This window comes from Gopherus flavomarginatus, chromosome 9 (genome assembly GCF_025201925.1).
Source record: "Gopherus flavomarginatus isolate rGopFla2 chromosome 9, rGopFla2.mat.asm, whole genome shotgun sequence".
NCBI classification, from domain to species: Eukaryota; Metazoa; Chordata; order Testudines; family Testudinidae; genus Gopherus; species Gopherus flavomarginatus.
In genome coordinates, this window is record NC_066625.1 from 44,564,363 (window position 1) to 44,585,580 (window position 21,218).

General features: G+C 50.1%; 1 non-coding gene across 1 annotated transcript; it reads right to left on the reverse strand.

The window, feature by feature from the left end:
• Positions 1-10,838: 10,838 nt before the first annotated feature.
• Positions 10,839-10,920, reverse strand: TRNAF-AAA (transfer RNA phenylalanine (anticodon AAA)). Its single transcript has one exon. It is a non-coding gene; the product is annotated as a tRNA-Phe (tRNA).
• Positions 10,921-21,218: the final 10,298 nt, after the last annotated feature.

The window sequence follows — 21,218 nt, forward strand, 5'->3', positions numbered from 1 at the left end:
GATGAAGTAAAATTTTCAGGAATCATCATAATATCTGACAGGTGTGTCTGGATGGAGGCCTGAGGCTGGGTACTTTAAGGGAACTGCGTGGTTTAAACTTCTAAGTAACCAGTGAGGTACTACAGAAGGTGTTTTATGCCGGCTTGGTAAATCTAAGTATTGGAATAACCACCAGCGTTTGGGATTTGTCTGCCCTGTTTTGTTTGCAGTTCACCCTGATTGAGTGACCTCACCTGGCTCCCACGGGCTGCACCATCACACCTACATCCAGGCTGTAGGGGTCCGAGGGATCTTAGGGCCTTGGGGTACACAGATACCTACATCCAGGTTGTAGGGGTCCCTGGTGGGCTTAGAGAGTTTTTTGGGGGACACAGATACCAATCTCCAGTCTCTAGGGGTTTCAGGGGGGCTTAGGTGGTTCGTGGGGGGCACATTTTCCTACATCCAGGCTGTAGTGGTACCAGGAGGGCTTAGGGGGTTAGTGGGGGGCATAGATACCTACATCCAGACTGGAGGCATCCTGGGAGTCTTAGGGGATTTTTGGTGGCCCAAGATATCTATGTCCAGGCTGTAGGGGTTGCAGGGGGTCTTTGGGGTTCGGGTGGGCACAGATACGTATGTCCAGGCTGTATCAGTCACAGGGGGTTAGAGGTTTCGTGAGGGGCACAGATATCTACATCCAAATTGTAGATGTTCCGGGAGGGTTGGGGGTTGTGGGGGTTCAAATATCTACGTCCAGGCTGTAGGGGTTCCCGGGGGATTAGGGGGTTTCTGAAGGGCATATATACCTACGTGCACACTGGAGTGTCCCGGGGGGCTTATGGAGTCCCTGTAGAGCACAGATACCAATATCCTGGCTGTATAGGTCCCTGGGGGGCTTCAGGGGTTTGTGGGGGGCACAGATACCTAAGTTCAGGCTGGAGGGGTCTCCGGGTGTCTTAGGTGTTTGGTGGGAGGCACAGATACCTACGTCCAGTCTTCAGGGGTCCCGGACGGGCTCAGGGTCTGTCACGGAGTGTAGGAGAGTCTGGTCCTGCACCCCTCTTCCTGGGACTCACAGTGACTCTCAGCCAGCCAGTAAAACAGAAGGTTTATTGGGCAACAGGAACGAAGGATACAGCAGAGCTTGGAGGCACAAGCAGGACCCCGCAATCAAGTCCTTCTGGGGGTTCAGGAAACTTAGTTCCCAGTTTGGGATTCCCTGAATTCCAAACACCCAGCCCAAAACCGAAACTGAACTAACCCAACTCCCTCCAGCCGGCCCCTTCCTGTGCCCAGCTTCCCCAGGCAAAGGTTATGATCCCCTCCCCCCTGCCTAGCTCAGGTTACAGGCTGAGCAGGTCTCCGGTCCTAAAGTCACCTGCTACTTTCCCATTCCCCACACAGACAGTCCCTACTCCTTCACAGTAATGCCCAGAGCATTTCCCGCATGGAGCAACAGTGATACCGTGTGGTCACGCAGGGTAAGGCACTCTCGATTTCCTGAATGGAGCAACAGTGACACCGTTTGCCACGCAGGGTAATGCACAGAGCATTTCCCGCATGGAGCAACAGTGACACCATGTGGCCACGCAGGGTAATGCACAGAGTATCACACCTATGTAGAGGCTGAAGAGATCCCTGGGGGTCTTAGGGTTCGTGGGGTGCACAGATAGCTATGTCTAGGCTGGAGACATTCCAGTGGGGATTAGGGGCTTAATGGGGGACACAAATATCTACATCCGGGCTGGAGAGGTCCCTGGATGACTTAGGGGGTTGTTGTGAGCACAGATATATACGTCCAGGCTGTAGTGGTCCCTAGGGGTTTAGGGAGTTAGTGAGGGGCACAGAAACCTATGTATGGTCTGGAGGGGTCCGTGGGGGACTTAAGGGGTTGTGGTTGTGCAGATACCTACGTCCCGGTTGGAGGGGGCCCTGGGGAGCTTAGGGGGTTTGTGTGGTATACACATAGCTACAACCAGGCTGGTGGGGGATTTATGGGTCTTAGGGGCTTGTGGGGGGCAGAGATACCTATGTCCAGGATGGAGAAGTCGTGGGGAGGGCTTAGGGGGTTCCTGGAGGTCACAAATATCTACCTCCATGCTGGAGGGGTTCTGGGGGTATTAGGGAGTTGTAGGGGGGCACAGATACCTATTTCGTTGCTGTATATGTCCCAGGGTTGCTTTGGGGCATTTTGGGTTACAAATACCTACGTCCATGCTGTAGGGGTCGCTAGGAGGATCAGTGTATTCTTGAGGGTGCACAGATACCTACGTCTAGGCTATAGGGATCCTGGGGGGGCTTAAGGGTTTGTGAGGGGCACAGATACCTTCATCCAGGCAAGAGGGGTCCTGGGGGCTTTAGGGGGTTCGTGTTGGGCACAGATACCTGCATCTAGGCTGGAGGGGTTCTGGGGGGCTTAGGGCAATTGTGGGGATCTCAGATAACTATGTCGAGGCTGGAGGGGTCCCATCGTGGCCTACGGGGTTTGTGGGGGGCACAGATACATGCGTCTAGGCTGGAGGGGGTTTGGTGGTCTTAGGAGGGTTGTAGGGGCACAGATACCTATGTCCGTGCTGGAGGGGCCCCGTCATGGCTTAGGGGATTCGTCTCGTTAGAGATACCTACATCTAGGCTGGAGGGGTCCCTGGGGGGATTAGCTGTGCTGGGGGGGAAACAGATACCTACATCCCGATTGTAGGTGGCCCTGGGTAGCTTAGGCTGTTTGTGGGGGTCACAGATACCTACCTACAGGCTGGAGGGGTCCTGTGGGTCTTAGCGGGGTTGTGGGGCATACAGATACCTACATCTGGGCTTGTGGGTTCCCTGGGAGGCTTAGAGGTTTGTGGGGAGCACAGATACCTTTATCCAGCCTAGATGGGTCCCAGTGGGATTAGGGGGTTGTGGGGGGCACAACCTATGTAAGCAGAAGCAGGATGAACTCTACCCTGACATCTGGTGGTGAATTATGGCGAGTGTGGAAAAGAATTTCAGGGGTTGATCGTGTTTGCATAGGCACACCCACTCCGCCTGACACGGCCACGGCAGCCTGGGATGGTTGCTTTGGCAGCTGTGGTATTCCCAGTTTATTTGTTGTTGGGGCATGAGATGTGGAGTGTTGTCACCCTGATTGTGTGGATGAGGAACTGTGAAACTGCTTTGAGACAGTGATTCTCACCATCAATTGAGTGGCACTCGCTAGAGAAAGGAGTGGGCTCCTTGGGTGAGCCAGAAATACCAATTGCATCTTCTTCTCTTTTAACAGTTGAATAGCAGAGTTGATTTTTGATTCTCTAAAGAATTGAAGTTCCAGGTTCCTGAACTGAAATCACTGAAAAGCTGTACTAGCTAGTGGGGGAGTCTGAAGCTATATTGTGGAGCAAAGTAGCTGATGGAGAAGAGCAGTTTGTGAGATGGTTGAAGTGGCCCATAGAGTGAGGTGAGCCGAGCAGTTTTTGGGGACAGCTGGAGCAGATCACAGGTTGGCCGGCGGAGCAAAGCAGCTAGTGGACCTAGCCGAGCAGTTCATGGGGAATGCAGAAACAGAATCCCACGGAGAGGCAGGGCAGTTGGCAGTGGACCACGTAAGGTGCCCCTTTCTACCCAGGCTGGCGGGGGAAAACCCTGCAGATAGACTCTTGAACTCTGGGGCTGCGGGACTGTGGGTGATTTTGGGGTTGCTGGACTCTTGAAACATTTGAGGTATCGGACTTTGGAGTCTTGTGGTGATTTGGGGATTGCAGGACTCAAGAGCCCAGGGAAAAGGACACGGCCTAGTTGAGGTGTTTTCCCAGTTTAATGCTATGTTGTTTATCTCACATTATTAAACGTTTTCTGCTACACCCAGACTCTGTGCTTGAGAGAGGGGAAGTATTGCCTCTTTGAGGCACCTAGGGGTGCATTTGTAAAATTTCCCCACATCACTGGGTGGGGGCTCGAGCTGGTTTGCATTACGTTGTAGGGAAGGGACTCCTATGTATTGAACCCAGTCCTTACTATCATTTAGGTCTGGCAGAAGGGTTCCACCTACGTCCAGACTGTAGGGGTCCCTGGGGGGCTTAGTGGGTTCGTGGGGAGCACAGATACCTAGGTTCAGGCTGTAGGTGTCACTGGGGGGCTAAGGGAGTTCGTGGGGGGCACAGATGTCTAGGTCCAGGCTGTAGGGGTCACTGGGGGGCTAAGGGAGTTCGTGGGGGGCACAGATACCTACGTCCAGGCTGCAGGGGTCCCAGAGGGGCTTACGGGGTGTCACAGAGTGTGGTGGAATCCGGCAATGCACCCCTCAGTGGGAGCTGAAAAGTACTCCCCCGCAACACACACATACACACACACAAACACACCCCTCCTTCCTGATGTTGGGAGGGGAACAGGAGAAAGGACAAAAGAAACAACAGATGAAGAGGAAGGAGGGCGGGAGGGAGGGAGGGAGGAAAAGGTGAAACCTGAATGTCCCCAGTGATTCGAAGGGATAAAATCCCAGATGCGGAATAAAATTCTGCCTCCTTAAGCTCGTGTTTTCCATGCCTAGAATTCAACTCTCACTAGATGGATCAGACTGAACAGGTTTCAAACCTCCAGGAGGCTCTTACCTTCTAAACAGGGGTGGCTATTTTCTAGTAAAATCACTAAAAGGGAAGGAGAAACTCAAAAAAGTTCCCTCGTGGCGCTCACATCTGTGAACCCGAATACTCTCTCAGTCCTCAAAGAGAGACCTGGAGAAGGAGACGTGCTGAAGCAAAGCCACGGGGGTCTCTGAGGTTTCCCTGGTCCCTCACCCCTGTCCTGCCTGACTGATATCAGTCTCCCCTATGTCACCCGAGGACTGAAGGACCTCCCAGTCCACACTATGGTCCGGGGGCTGCAGCAGGGGCACAGAGCTACTCTGGTCTCAGGGCTGCAGCGTGGGTGGGGGGGAGTAAATGCGTGAGCAGGGTGGGGTGGAAAAGAGCTGACTAGTGGATGGGGTCATGGGTGGAAGGTGTGGAAAGATTGAAATAGGGGAGGGCCGGAGGCAGAAGAGGGTTTGGGGCCATGATTCTGGTCCTGGGGTCCCCACACTTGTTCTCCCTTTCCCTGGGCTTTGACATCACTAGCCCCTGCTTAGCGAGTAGGGTTCAGTGGTCGCGGTAATGTGGGACATGACTCCTAGGGGGACACAGAGGAAGATTGATGGGGGCACCTCAGGGCCTGAGCCACTCCCCATGGAGGGCAGGGAGGGAGCAACACTCAGCCCCCCTCTGTCCCAGCTCTTCCCCAACCCCACCCTCAGCCTGAGACTCTGGCTCCCAGCCCGGCCTCAACTCCTTTACCCCTGTCCGCACCCCAGTCCTCAGCAAACAACAGCCCCACTCCCAGCCCCGGTTCTCGATCGTGGCTTCCAAAGGGCCACAGCCATGGCTAAGAGGACACAATGTGAAATGTTTGGGGACCACTGGTTTAGGGTGACATCCTCAATCACTTCTCTGCAGTCAAATAAAAGCTGTTCCTCACCCATCTACCTCTCCATCAGGACGAACTAGGTATGTTCTGCTGCCCTTCACTCATACAGGAAGGAGAATAACGTTTCATTCCACTCAATCCTAAAGTGATTTGTAACCCACCACCATCCCAAACTGGTCATTTTGGGGAAGTGGCCCCACCATGCTGCATACCTAGGCAGAGTAGGTGTGTCTGTGCAAACACGGTCTGTTCCTGAAGTCTTTCCTCAGCTCCTTACTAGATGTGAGGGGGGAAGCTCAGTCAGATCCTGCTCATGCTTAGAGTTTAAAAACTTCTTAGTGGTCCTATCTCTGCCGGCCTTAGATTTCTCCTCCTGTGCCTTTATTGACAGCTCAGGTGAGGTGACCGAGTGGTTAAGATGATGGACTGCTAATCTATTGTGCTCTACACGCATGAGTTCAAATCTCTTCCTCATCAGATGCATTTAGTCTTCACCCCTCCTTTATAGACAACCATCTCCCCCTTTGGTACAATGACCCATCGAACAATGGTGCTTCTTGCAAACAAAAACCTTTTCAGAATCTCAGCCCTTCCCTTGCTTCAAATAAAAAGTCTAAATCTCAGATTTCTAAAAAATTTCTCTAGTCCTGTATTCCTTAGTTTTTATCTCAAAAGGGAACATCCTCATAATCTCCCCCAAACACCCTGGGACCTTCTCAAATAATTAAAACACCCCCAACCTGAGCAAGACCACAACAGTGAACCAGAGCTAGTGTCTAGGCCAGGCTGTGCTGAAAGAGGCAACTCAAACATTTATTCTCCACTTCCCTTGGCAAAGTCTGATTGAGAAAAGAAAATTCCCCAAACTGAAAATTTTTGCTGAAAAACCAATACTAGTCTGTTTGGAGACTTTGATTTGAATGTATTATTATTATTATTCTCTTTTGATTTATTTCAGTTCAGTGTTTGTCCTCCAGATGTGTTTCTGGGTATTGAGTTGTGGGGGAGAGAGGCCAAGTCATGATGTCTCTACCCCTCTTTCATAGTTTCTTCCAACTTGCTAGGAAGTACCTTTGCTAGGATGTGAGTCAAGCAGTGTCCACTGTCGCTGTGCTATCTCGGAGAAGTCTGTATTGTACACAGTTCCTGGGATAGTCCTTGGGAGTGTGGATCCCTTTAATGGGCCAGCAGAGAGTCTGGCTCCACCATTGTCGCACCTGACAGGCTGGTGGTGGGCATTTCCCAACCTCACACCATATCTCAGTAACACACACACAGCAAACTTCGTAACTTCCCAACCAATGCTGCACACACAGTCCAACACAATATTAATGTTCAACAGATCAAGGCTTTTGAAATGATACCTCACCAGGCAGACTTTGTACAAACCGTATCATCATTATATGAGAGTGGTGAATTTGGGGGTTCCAGGTGCTGCTCTGAGCACAGCGTGCCACACCTGGGCTGACATTGCAATGGAGATGTACCCTTAGAGTCCATCTCTCCTGAGATAAAGATGGCAGCATAGCTGGCCTGGGTCATCTGACTTGGGCCCATGGAGCTAAAGCTGAGGGGCTAAAAACTATGGTGCAGATGTTTGTGTTCACAATGAAGCCTGGGTTCAGAAACTCTCACTTCTCATGGGGGGTTCAGAGGTTGGGCTCAAGTCCCTATGTCTGCACTGTAATTTTATAGTCTTTCAGCCCAAGCCCCATCAGCCTGAGTCAGTTGGCCGGGCTTTGAGACAGGTGCCCTGGGTGTGTTAATCGCAGTGTAGACATAACATTAAGCTACGTCTCCAGTGCAATGAAACACCCACGGCTGGCCCAGGTCACATTAATCAGGGTCATGAGGCTTGGTCTGTAAAGTTGCAGTGTCCGTGTCTTGGCTCAGGCTCAGTCCCCTGCTCTGGGAGCCCAGAAGGTCGAGAGGGAGTTTAGCGAGTGGAAATGGAAAAACTGCATTGAGGGGACTGGACCACTGACCTACCAGCTCTTAACACCCAAACCTTCAGTAACTCTATTAGCAGTGCCTGTGAGTGTAATTTAAACCATAAGAAAAGCCACACTGGGTGAGATCAAAGGTCCGGCTAGCTCTGAACCTTGTTTTCTGACAGTTGTCTCAAAAGCTACTCAACGAAGCACCACTAGGAGTTGAACCCAGGATCTCCTGTTTAGGAAACAGGTGCTGTAACCAGCTAAACCATGGTGCCTGCTGTTACTTAAAGCATCATGTCTGCCCACACCTGACTCTGCCAATCCCCATTGAGCCCTGATAAACTTTTCTCGTGTTTGGATTCTGTAAAGCAGAGGAGCAGGGGAAGGTTTACTCCCAAGGTGTGTGAGTGATTATTTGGACAGGTCTACACTACAAAATCAGGTCGGTGTAACTACATTACTTAGAAGTATAAAAAATTTACACTTCCCCAAGCAATGCAGTTATAGCAAACCAATGCCGGTGTAGCTAGCAGCTCAGCTGTCAGAACGTTCTGGAGCTATGAAAGGAGAGGGGCTCAGTCTCTGCAGCAGGAATGCAGGGCAGGCGAGTTCACGGCGGGCATTGTGGGATACTGGAGGAGGCCAGTTATGGTGATATAATGAACAGCAGCATTTACACTGACAATTTGTTGTTTAAGTTTGCTGCAAAAAGCTCTAGGCTTCTCGTCAAGGTTGGGATTGAGGGGCACTGGGAATAGGAGGGGCTGTGGGTTGGGACAGAGGAGAAGGGAGCCGACTGAGGGAGCGTTGTGTGTTTTTCACACACCTGAGCTATATAATTCTGCTGAAATAACTTTGTAGTGCAGACCTGGCCAAAGAGTCTCACAACACACACAAACAGAGCTTGCAAGGAAAACCTCACCTGCTCCTCTGCTTTGCAGAATCCAAACACATGCAAAGCTTGTCAGGCCCTGGTGGGGATGGCAGGGAGTCTGGTGTGCACAGAGAGTGTCCCTTAGCCACAGGCAGGCACCATGGCTTAGCTGGCTAAAGCACCTGTTTTGTAAACAGGAGCAAAGAATCCTGTGGCACCTTATAGACTAACAGACGTTTTGGAGCATGAGCTTTCGTGGGTCAATACCGACTTCTTCAGATGCATGAGATCCTGGGTTTAACTCCCAGGGGTGCCTGATTGAGTAGCTCTCGGAGCACCTGGTATTGGCTACAGCCAGAGGACAAAACACAGAGCTAGATACAGTTTTAGTCCAGTGTGGCTGTTCTTATGGTTTAAATTACGCTCACAGGCATTGATAATAGAGTTACTGAAAGTTTGGGAGTTAAGAGCTGATAGGTCAGTGTTCCAGCCTGTCACAGATGACCACTTCCCTCTGGGACAGGGGCAGATCTGAGCTCTGGCACCAAATGCTCATTGTGGCTGCCAGAATCTGTGGGCAGCTTGTTTAGTTTACACCAAGGGTTGAGTCCTGCTTTGTGCACTGTGTGTGAGAATGAAAATCCTAAACCACCCTTTGAAATAACGAATGCAGCAGGATGTGTTATTGTCCCTGCCCCAAAGCAGACAGACCAATGGAGAAATGCCATGAGTTGAGGGTAATACTTCACTGCGGTTTTACCATTTCCACTCGCTAAACTCCCTGCCAACCTTCTGGGCTCCTAGAGCAGGGGACTGAGCCTGAGCTGAGACACGGACCCTGCAACTTTACAGCCCAAGCCACATGACACTGATTAATGTGACACGGGCCAGTCGTGGGTGTTTCATTGTACTGGAGACGTAGCCTAATGTTATATCTACGCTGTGGATAAAACACCCAGGGCACCTGTCTCAAAGCCTGGGTCAGCTGACTCAGGCTTATGGGGCTTGGGCTGCAAGACTATAACATTACAGTGCAGACATATAGGCACTAGATTTGCCTTTTCCAACCATCTGAGACCTCCCCCAACCACCACGAGTTTCAAAGATAATGACCAAAGGCTCTGCAGTCAAATCTGCCAACTCCATCCGGACCCTCAGATGCATTAGATCCGGAACCAAGGACCTGGTCATGTCCAGCTTTTCTAAATAGTCCTTAATCTGTTCTTTCACCACCCAGGGCTGCTCACCTCCTCCCCCTACTGTGCTGCCAGTGGCTGTGAAGACCGAGGCAAAAAAAGCATTGAGCACTTCAGCTTTTTCCACATCATCTGTCACTAGGTTGCCTGCCCCATTCAGTAAGGGGCACACACTTTCTCTGGCCTTCTTTTTGCTAACACACCTACACAGAAATTGACTTGCAAGCCAATCAAAATAAGTTACTTTTGAAATACAAATCATTCAAATCAACACTGGCTCATTTTTCTCCTCTGCTCTATTTCTCACACATATTCCCCCACCCCAGCCTTTGGAGTCAGGTTTTACATCAGGACATTTTAGGCCAAGGGGGGTAAGTTACATCAAAGAAGCTTTTCAGGATTAGCCCCCAATTTCCTGTATTACTAACAAAATCTAGTACGTTCCAGTGTGGGGTACTGGCAAGAGTGGGTACGCTGTGCCAGCCCGGCCTGGCTTTCCCAAGCTGGTGATTTAAGGGGCCCAGGGCTCCCTGCAGAGGCCAGAGCCCCGAGCCCTTTAAATCGCCACCTGAGCCCCCCTGCCTGAGCCCCGGGGAGCAAATCACTGTCGTGGATGCTGCTCTCTCCTGCGCTATAAACACAGAGCAGGTGTGGCTGGAGCTTCCTTACAGTGGGGGGGGGCACCGTTGTCTGAACTGTGGCACTCTCATGACACCCCTTTCCCAAGGACCCACTCTCACACCACCCTCCCCCAGAGGCGACACCCACAGAAATCCTCTTCCCCCCAAGACTACACCCTTCCCCCCACTCTATCATTTGTCCTAACAGCCAGTAAAGAGTGGTGGGGCCATGGCCCTCTAACCCCCTGTTCCAGCACCCCTGACACAGAGCTAAGCAGGCAGCAGTGTGTGTGTGTGACAGAGGCTGCTGTGCTGAGCTGAGCCAGTAAGGGAAGCAGGGGCTGATGTTGGGGATGTGCCCCTCCCCCAGGACTGGTTGCTTGCAGCAGCTGTCTGAACTTAGAGACACTGTGCCCACACACTCCCTCTCCCCACATACACAAACACACTCTCTACCCCACCAGGAGCATTGCAGTTGAAAAGCAGCTGGCAATCTAGTAGGATTCCCATGAAACAATGGGATGGAGAAACCTGCATCATGGGATGCTGTACCAGCCCGGGAGGCATTGCAAACCCTTCCCAAAGCACCCACAGCCAGTTGCACAGCTACCCACAATGCACTGCTCTCTGTGGCCATCCAAGAGTCTAGCCTGGATGTGCTCTGGTGACACAAGGGACATAGTGTGGACATGCAACTGAAACACTTTAAAGCCACATTACTCAATAGCGTAGACACAGTTTGAGAGTGGGACAAGACCCAGCTCTGCGGAAACTGAAGGACCACAACTTCATCTGTAGTTGACAGGATTTGAACCTGCATGGGGAGACCCCAAAGGATTTTTAGTCCATCGCCTTAGCCACTCAGCCACAACTACTTGCTTGAGATGTGTCTCACTACACTCCAGTTCTGTTCTCACTGAGTGATCAATTCCAGTTGTTTCCTCAGACCAGCTTCCACAACACACACACTGCTGGGCCATTGTGTGAGTGTGTCCATGGCTGAACTGCAAGAATTCCTGCTAATTTCTCTTCTGGCTGGAGCATGAGGAGAGTGTGTTTGTGGTCAATGACGTTCTTGTAGATTGTTGTCCATTTCCTGCCTTGATCATTCAGACAATTCCTTTACCATCCTATCCCCAGCACATCAGGGATTGCAATAGCAGGGGGCAGGTTTTCTCTGGGGCACTGAGATTTGCCAAAGGGTTGGGGGCTCCTTTCTTTCCTCACCCTGGAGTAAACTCAGCTTTTTATTCCATCCTTGATGTTTCAAGGAATAACAAGAGATGACCGAGGAAAGAGGTGGACAGGGCAGGTCTCAGGTGAGGGGCAGAGAGGTGCAAGTGGTGGGCCAGGCTGGTCTCATGGGTGGGGCAAAGAGGTGTGAGTGCTGGACAGAGCAGGTCAAGGGAGGGGATAGAGAGGTGCAAGTGGTGGGCAGGGCTGGTCTTAGGGGAGGAGGCAGAGAGGTTTGGGCAGGGTGAGTCTCAGAGAAAGGGCAGAGAGGTGGGGGCAGCAGGCAGGCCTTGGGGTAGGGGGTGGAGAGGCACAAGGAGGCCTTCAGGGAAGAGAGGAGCAAGCAAAAGGTGGACCAGCAGGCCTCAGCCAAAGAGGAAGAGCAGGAGTGGGAAGTGGCCAAATGGGAGTGAGAGCAGAGCACAGGTGGGGCCTCAGAGGGAGGAGAATGAATCAAGGGGGTGGAGTGGGCAGGGCCACCGAGAGGATTCAGCGGGCCTGGGGCAAAACAATTTTGGGGGCCCCTTCCATAAAAAAAAGTTGCAACACTCTAGGATACTATATTCTCTTGGGGGCCCTGCAGGGCCTGGGGTAAATTGCCCCACTTGCCGCCCCCCCGGGTGGCTCTGCCCTCAGTCTCTCCTTCTAAGTCCCCTGCCCCCTAATTATTTTTGTTGCCCTTTCCTAGACTCTCTCCAATTTGTTTCTGTAATGGGAGGGTGAAAACTGGACGCAATGCTCCAGATGTGGCCTCACCAGTGCTGAACAGAGGGGAATAATCACTTCCCTCGATCTCCTGGCAATGCTCCTACTAATCCAGCCCAATATGACCAGTTACTCATATTGAATGCAGACCCAGCAATATTTGATCAATTGGTTACTGTCCATTCAGGAGATTCTTTCCTACCTATTCATAAAGAATGAAGCTGCTCTAAGCAGAGGGGAGAGAGCTGTCCCGTCCGTGTAGTTGCTCCATCTCCTCGAGAGGTGGTAGCTATGTCACTGGGGGAAGCTATGTGGATGGGCGTGCAAGCTGTGGTGTCTACATGCATCTATAAGTTTAATCAAACCCCATTTTTAAAAGCACTGTTGTCTGAGAAGAGAACAGGAGATCTCTGAGGCAGGGCCTCTCCTTCAAAGCCTTTCAGATCACTGACTTATCCCCCCAGCAGTCATGGGGGTTTAACTCAGTGGTAAAATGTTTGACTACAGAGTAAGTGGTCCTTGGTTCAAATCCAAAGGTTTCCTTACAAACTTCTTCTTTCAATAAAAATAACGGCATTTCCATTATGTTCAGGAGTTCCACTGAATAGGGATCTCTGAAATGAATGGAAACGCTCAATGTTTTCCTGTACAAATGCATAAAAACCTAGCAAACATGTGACTCCACTGAAATCAGTTCCAATTCTCTAAAGGATTAGAGAATCCTTACTGAGACTGCAGGAAAAGACCATCCCGATGTGCAGAAAGAATAGTAAATATGGCAGGCGACCAGCTTGGCTTAACAGTGAAATCTTTGCTGATCTTAAATGCAAAATAGAAGCTTCCAAGAAGTGGAAGATTGGACAAATGACCAGGGAGGAGTATAAAAATATTGCTCAGGCGTGCAGGAGTGAAATCAGGAAGGCCAAATCACACTTGAAGTTGCAGCTACCAAGAGATGTTAAGAGTAAGAAGAAGGGTTTCTTCAAGTATGTTAGTAACATGAAGAAAGTCAAGGAAAGTGTGGGCCCCTTACTGAATGAGGGAGGTAACTTAGTGGACAGAGGATGTGGAAAAAGCTAATGTACTCAATGCTTTTTTTGCCTCTGTCTTCACAAACAAGGTCAGCTCCCAGACTGCTGCACTGGAAAGCACAGTATGGGGAGAAGGTGACCAGCCCTCTGTGGAGGAATTAGTGGTTTGGGACTATTTAGAAAAACTGGAGATGAGCACATGTCCATGGGGCCAGATGCGCTGCATCCGAGGGCGCTAAAGGAGTTTGCAGATGTGATTGCAGAGCCACTGGCCATTATCTGTGAAAACTCATGGCAATTGGGGGAGGTCCCGAATGACTGGAAGAAGGCTACTGTAGTGCCAATCTTTAAAAAAGGGAAGGAGGAGGTTCCAGGGAACTACAGGTCAGTCAGCCTCACCTCAGTCCCTGGAAAAATCATGGAGCAGGTCCTCAAGGAATCAATTCTGAATCACGTAGAGGAGAGGAAAGTGATCAGGAAACAGTCATCATGGATTCACCAAGGGCAAGTCATGCCTGACTAATCTAATGCCTTCTATGAGGAGATAACTGTGTCTGTGGATGAGAGGAAAGCAGTGGATGTGTTATTCCTTGACTTTAGCAAAGCTTTTGATATGGTCTTCCACATTATTCTTGCCAGCAAGTTAAAGAAGTATGGGCTGGATGAATGGACTATAAGGTGGACAGAAAGCTGTCTAGATCGTCGGGCTCAACGAATAGTGATCAACAGCTCCATGTCTAGATGGCAGCTGGTTTCAAGCGGAATGCCCCAAGGGTCGGTTCTGGGGCCGGTTTTGCTCAATATCTTCATTAATGATCTGGAGGTTGGCATGGACTGCACCCTCAACAAGTCTGCAGATGACACTAAACTGGGAGGAATGGTAGATACGCTGGATGGTAGAGATAGGATACAGAGGGATCTAGACAAACTAGAGGATAAAAGAAACCTGATGAGGTTCAACAAGAGCAAGTGCAGAATCCTGCATTTAGGATTGAAAAATCCCATTCACTGCTACAGACTAGGGACGGAAGGGCTAGGAAGCAGTTCTGCAGAAAAGGACCTAGGGGTTACAGTAGACGAGAAGCTGGATATGAGTCAACAGTGTGCCCTTGTTGCCAAGAATGCTAACGACATTTTTGGCTATATAAGTAGGGGCATTGCCAGCAGATCGAGGGATGTGATCATTCCCCTCTATTCGACATTGGTGAAGCCCGATCTGGAGTACTGTTTCCAGTTTTGGGCCCCACTCTACAAGAAGGATGTGGAAAAATTGGGAAGAGTCCAGCAGAGGGCAACAAAAATGGTTAGGGGGCTGGAGCACATGACTAATGAGGAAAGGCTGAGGGACCTGGGCTTGTTTAGTCTGCAGAAGAGAAGAGTGAAGGGGGATTTGATAGCTGCTTTCAGCTACCGGAAAGGGGGTTCCAAAGAGGATGGATCTAGACTGTTCTCTGTGGTACCTGATGAGTAATGGTCTCAAGTTGCAAAGGGGGAGGTTTAGGTTGGATATTAGGAAAACACTTTTTCACTAGGAGGGTGGTGAAGCACTGGAATGGGTTAACTAGGGAGGTGGTGGAATCTCCTTCCTTAGAGGTTTTAAAGTCAGGCTTGACAAAGCCCTGGCTGGTATGATTTAGTTGGGGATTGGTCCCGCTTTGAGCAGTGGATTGGACTAGATACCTCCTGAAGTCCTTTACAACCCTGATATTCTATGATTATATGATTAGATGCTGTAATGGTCTCTTCTGGCCATAAAGTTGACTAATTTCTGAAAAAACTGAGTGTAGCATTGGGAACAGCATCTGATGTTTTCCTGTCTAGTTGGCTTGCTGCCTAGAACGAACGCTCCTTGAGTGGGATGATCCACAGGGAGTAGCTCAAACCTCCAAAGTGCCTGGCCAGGGGCAGGATATTGGTACAGAAAGGGAGGGGTGTGGCAGTGACTTCACAAAGGGCTTTTGCAGGACTTGAGACTATTGGTCCAAGGTGGTGGAGAGGTGGTGACCTCACAGAGAGATGCTGACATCAGCCAGGCAGGACAGGGGTGAAGGGCCAGGGAAACCTCATAGACACCTGTGGCTTTGCTTCAGCAAGTCTCCTTCTCCAGGTCTCTCTTTGAGGACTGAGAGAGTATTCGGGTTCACGGACATGAGCGCCAGGAGGAACCTCTTTCAAGTTTTCTCTTTCCTTTGTAGTGATTTTACTAGAAAACAGCCATCCCTGTTTAGAAGGTAAGAGCCTCCTGGAGGTTTGAACCTGTTCAGTCTGATCCATCTGGTGAGAGTTGAATTCTAGGCATGGAAAGCAAGAGCTTAAGGAGGCAGAATATTATTCCACACCTGGGATTTTGTCCCTTCGAATCACTGGGGACATTAGGATTTATCCTTTTTTGTTTCACCTTTTTGTCCATTCATCCTTCCCCTCATTTCTCTTCTCCTCTTGCTTCTTTCTTCTTTTTCCTATTCCCCCTCCCAACACCAGCAGATGTGCTTGTGTGTGTTGGGGAGTGCTGTGCATCTCCCACTGTGGGAAGTCACCCAAAAATATGGGTGCTGAAATAGTGCTCAGGCAGTGATCCCCAATAGTGACCTGGGCCATCCTTTGGGCTCTCTGGTGAGAACCCTCAGCCTCCCGTCCTAAGTCTCTACCCTGATTGACTGAGCAGGGGGTTATTGGCAGGGAGGAGACTCAGGTCCTTGTTGTTCTCTTTTAAGACCAAGGAAATAAGTCAGAACCAGTTCTATGTTTGACAAATTTTGCTGCTTCTCTGCATTAATTGTCTCTGAGCAGTTCATGATTCTCTCTAACATTATAGTTCTCAAATACTTGCTGAAAAATTACTGTCACTGTTGTTGGTCTGTAGCTCATCTGAGAGCACTTATTCAGGTCATTCAGTGTCTGAAATTCAAGATCCGATGGTTAGCTTGAAAATCAGGGCTCTTGAATCCTATTCCCAGCTCTGCCACTGACTGGCTGTGTGACATAAGACAAGTCAATTCTCCTTTCTGAGCCTTAACTTCTCCCTCTTTCAAGTAGGGACAATAATGATCTGCTCCTACCTACCTGATGGTGGGTGGATGATGGGGATCCACTGGAGAGTGTCACTAGGAGCATTGCATAATATGAGGTGTCCTATCACGTTTATTCAGAGCAGATTATGACATAATAGAATAGCTGAAACAGTCTTTTATTCTATTTTTTTATTTCGAAATTGTTAAGAGCAGAAAACGACTTAGCTCGGATTGAAGCATTTTATCTAATTTTTGAGATCTAAGTGTCTCCTCTTTGTGTTTGATGAGACAATTTAACACACTGTGACAAACCGGAGATGCTTTTGTTTTGCAACAAAATGTTTTTGCAAAGAACTTTCATCCCATTTGTTATGATTTTGAGAATCAAACTGGTTTACTCTGAATGGGATTTTCTGACAGAAACAGTTTGAATGAAATTTCCCCACCGTTTCGATTCCTGAGCTCTATTTCTGCCTCTGGGGGGGTTTGTTGTCTGTTAGAACAGGAGTCGGAACTGGAGGCTTCTCATTCTGGCTCTGCCACCGCCTTGCTGTGTAGGCCCTTGGGTAGGTCACTTCCCTTCTCTGGCCTGCAGGCTCCTCCCCATCTGTCCAATGGGAACAGGGACAGTTCTTGAGCTCTGGGCAGTTGTGAGCTTGAGTGAGATAAGGGGCGTTAAAGCCCTCTGTGAAGGAGAAAGGGAGTTTCACGGTGTTTTAGCACCAAGAATTCTAAAGTTTGCTAAAATGTCTAGTCTGTGGAAACAAGAAATAGTTGGGGCCAAACTTTTTAAGCACTGCCTTTTTTAGAGCCCATTCAAGGATGTGAGTCCCTGTCTTTTAGGTAGCTGGAGTTCTTTGCCAGCAGGAGAGAAGAGGTTCCTGTCTCCGTTTTTGTGGCCTTAACAATCCAGATGTTGTGCCCCAGTTCTCGTCTGAGATCCCTGAAAAAGAACATCTTCCCATCCATGAACAAGACAGGACCTATCTCTAAAAGGGGAACAAAGAGACCCCCTGGGACTTATAGACTAGCTAGCCTCACTTCCATAGCTGGAGAGATCCTGCAGTACATTCTTAAACAATTAGTTTGTCAGCAGCACCTACAGGATAATTGGTTTTTAGGACTAGTGAGCATGGATTTGTCAAGGACAAATCATTCCAGACCAATCCACTTTCTTTCTTTGGCAGGGTTCCGGGCCTGGTGGAGGTGGGTAAACAGTAGATGGGAACTAGCTTGGTGTTACTAAGGCTATTCACACAGTCCCGTAGATCATTCTCATAAGCAAATGAGGGAAATGTGGTCTAGCTTCAATCAGTGTAATGTGGGTGGAGAGCCTGTTGAAAGCCCAGACTCCAGGAGCCCTTCTCCATGTTTGGCTGTCCAGTGGAGAGGGTGTACCTAGTGGGTCCAGCAGGAATCAATCTGGGGTCCGGTACTATTCAATATTTTCATGAATGATTTGGAAAATGGAGTGGAGAGTATGGTTCTAAAATTTGCAGCTGACACCAAGCACTTAGGAGCACAGGATTGGAATTCAAAACGCCCTTAAAAAATTGGAGACTTAGTCTTCTTGAGCCAAACTCCATAGCTGGGCCCCTCTCTCTAGACTGGGCTGAAGTGAAACCCCAGAGCCAAACACTCCTCCTGGGCAGTGCGCTCCTCCCTTGAATGGTCAGATGCTGTTTAGCACTGTGAGAGCAGCTTTTGCTGGAGGATTCTCCCAGTCACTTTCCAATAGCGGGAAAGTATTATATCCCCATTTGTACGCTGGGTACAGAGCCCTAGATAGGGGAGCAACTTGCCTAAAGTCTCTCAGAAAAAGAAAAACAACCAGTAGTGGAACCAATAGGAAACCCAGCAATGGAACTCAGGAGTCCTTGGGGTGTGCTAGGGTGACCAGATGTCCCGATTTTATAGGGACAGTTCCAATTTTGGGGTCTTTTTCTTATCTAGGATAGTATTACCCCCCACTTCCTGTCCTGATTTTTCACATTTGCTGTCTGTTCACCCTAGGGTATGCACAGGTGTGGGTCCCAGCTACTCCCAGCCCCCACCCCTCATTGCAGCAGATGTGCAGGGTTACTGCCCTGGGAACTTCAGGGCACCAGTGGACATGGGGCTGGCTGGAGGCAGGGCAGGGGCTGACTGAAGGTGGGGTCTGGCTGCAGGCAGGGCAAGGGGTGTGGGGTTGGCTACAGACAGGGGTGTGTGGGGCAGGCTGGCTGGCTTCAAGCAGGGCTGCAAGGGGTGCAGCAGGGGTTGGCAGGGCTGGAGACAGAGGAGTGCGGGACTGGCTGGCTTCAGGCAGAGGGGTGCATCAAGGATTGGCTGGAGACAGGGCAGGGGATGCAGGGGCTGGCTGTGGGCAGGGGGCGTGGGGCTGGCTGCAGGCAGGGCAGGGATGATGTGGCTGGTGCGGGCAGGGCAGAGGGTGCAGGGCTGGCTGGAGACGGACTGGCTGTCAGCAGGGCATGGGGTGCTGGGCTGGCTGGAGGCAGGGCAGGGGAGTGCAGCAGGGGCTGGCTGGAGCCAGGGCGTGCGGGGCTGGCTTCAGGGAGGGCAGGGGGTGGAGGGCTCACTGAAAATGTACTGAGAGGTATTTTAAGGTGAAGATAACACCATGGCTACAAGGTGACTGGCACATCCTGGGTTAAAGAAAGGAAGGGACCTGGCGTTAATAGTCTGACTTATTTGTTACCAACCCTGTCACTGTCTGACCCCCCTTCAGGTCGGAGCAGGTTTGTACGTTGCTGGGTGGAACGCACAGGCTCCTGGAGAGCAGGGTCAGCTGTTTCCATGGCAGAGAGCCTGGCACTTAGGAGACTTTCTTGACTTGCTTTTTTGAAGCAATTCAATAAAATAATGGTGGAGCTACAATGCCTGGTCCAAAATTTTAGCCCCCCCTTGGTGCAAAAAAGCTATTTTAGGATCTAAACAGGAGGCTTCCAGCACTAGGACAGCTCACCAGATAGCTCAGTGGGGGCATAACAGCTGCTGACTCTGAAGGTCTGGTCTAAATCCGCTTGCAGGTGGAAGCATGTTGATTTATGTGATCAATAATGAGGAAGGATAAGATTTAATCACAGTTTTTTTGTAGTAAATGTCATGGACAGATCGTGGGCAAAAAACAAAAATCATTGCCCATGACCCGTCCATGACCTATACCATAAATATCCCTCATTGAATCTTGGGGAGGGAAGCCCAGGGGGTCCGTGGCACCAGCTGTGGGGGAAGGGGTCCAGGGTGCCCGTGGCACCATGTACTGGGGGAGAGAAGCCCCAGGGGAGCCCCCGAGGCCAGCCCTGCTCTGGCCACCTCGGGACAGGTGCCAGGAGCCACCAAGCTGTGGCTGCTCCCTCCACCCTTGGAACCACTGCTCAAAGCTGTTCCCAGGCCAGCTGCTTGGGCAGCCACGGAGTCATCCACACTGGTCACTGCAAACGTCACAGAATCTATTACTTTTGCAACCTCCGTGACAGACGCAGATCCCTTACAATGAGACAAAGCCCTCCCTGCTGTGACTGCAGTTCCTGGAAGGAAAGAGAAGAACAGAAAGTGAAGAGAGAGACTCCCTGTCGCTTCTCTCCCCTGCTGCCTCCCCCTTGTAGTCTATAATCACATCCCACTGGGTTCGCTGTGCTGGTGCCATGGGGGTGACACTAGAGTTCTGGGGATTTAGGGGAACCAAGGGGGCTCTTCACTTCTCAGCATTTCACACAAATTTGTCTTTGGGCTGAAGTATCTCCTGTGGGGGCCTCTCAGTCAGAGCTGTACTTCACCTCCTTTGGGGGGGAAGGGAGGTGTAAATTGTGGAATAGCAGAGAAGTCTCCCATAAAGGGTCATATTGTTCTGGTGACTCATTTTGACCGGGGTCAAACGTCCTCTGACACAGGATCATGTGTGGAACATGGAAACTCTGGCTTGTTCCTAACTGCTGTAGAGTGTGAGTTCTGGGCAAGGGCAGGGGAGAGGGAGCAAGAGGAGAAAGGCAGAGACATTGGAGAAGAATAATGGGGGAGAAGAGACAGAGAACACAGAGACAGTAAATGATTGAAGCAGAACAAGTGTCCCGGCTCCATCTTGCTCATCACAGGTGTTCACACAGCTGGTAGTTGTAGGTTTTCCAGTGTCAAGTCTGAACTTTATTCTAGCAATGTGAGTTCAAATATCAAGGGGATCTCCAACAGACCTGAATCTCTCTCCCCTGGCTCCCGTTTTAGTGTTAATTTTTATTTTGACATATTTGGCTTAACTGTGATTTCTCTTTCCCCACCTGTATTGCGATTTCGTGGGGTTTGTTTGCCTTTTTTTTTTGGTTCCCTTTGTTTCATATCATTATAATAGTAACTGCAAAGGAATTGGTCGGAGCAAAACTGACTCAAACTTTATTTCCCCATCATGCAGGAACATCAGATAAATATCCGCACACAGCTGGAATCATAACACGGAAGGTCAGGGGATGGGAGATGCAGGTGTCCAAGTGCTTTGTCTTCTCAGCCCCTTGCATGCCTCCATCCTGGGTGACCTGCTGGGCTTTGCCACATTTATTGTCTCAGTCTATTGATAATGTGATTGTAACACAATGTGACTGAAATTAAACACTTCCAGACAAGGAACCAACAAGAGAGAAAAGCATTATTGCATTGGCTGGTAATTGAAGCCAGGTCACTGCTTGTGAAGGGCAGCTATGCTCACCACTGTATCCACCAATGCATTTGGCAGGAGTAGCTTTCCTGCAAGCTACATGTTGCTGGTAAAGGAGGTGACACATGACCATGGAGCTAGTGAGCAGGGTGGATGGGTTGGAAGGCTCCTGACAGCTGGGAGCAGAGTTAGGGGGCAAAGCTGAAAACAGATCTCATTGGGAGCTGGCCCAACACCCAACCCACCCTAGGAGAGGGGAAATGTAACTCAACCTCAATCATAGAAAAATCTTCCCTGAGAAGGAAGGGAACAGCTTGTTTTAAAGACAAGGTTTGTGGTTTTTCCCCACTACATACAGCGGGGCTGGATAGTGCTGATTCAGACAAGACTCCGGAAGGATAAGGAAAAAATTCAGGCTGCCAGTGACCTGCAGGTGGGAGATGATCTTTTGTCCAGTGACAGATGCCTCGTCCTTAAGGCCTTTGTCTGCCCCCTTCTAGTGACTGTTTGGTACAAGAATGCAGCCCTCACTCCTGGGTCTCTCTTGG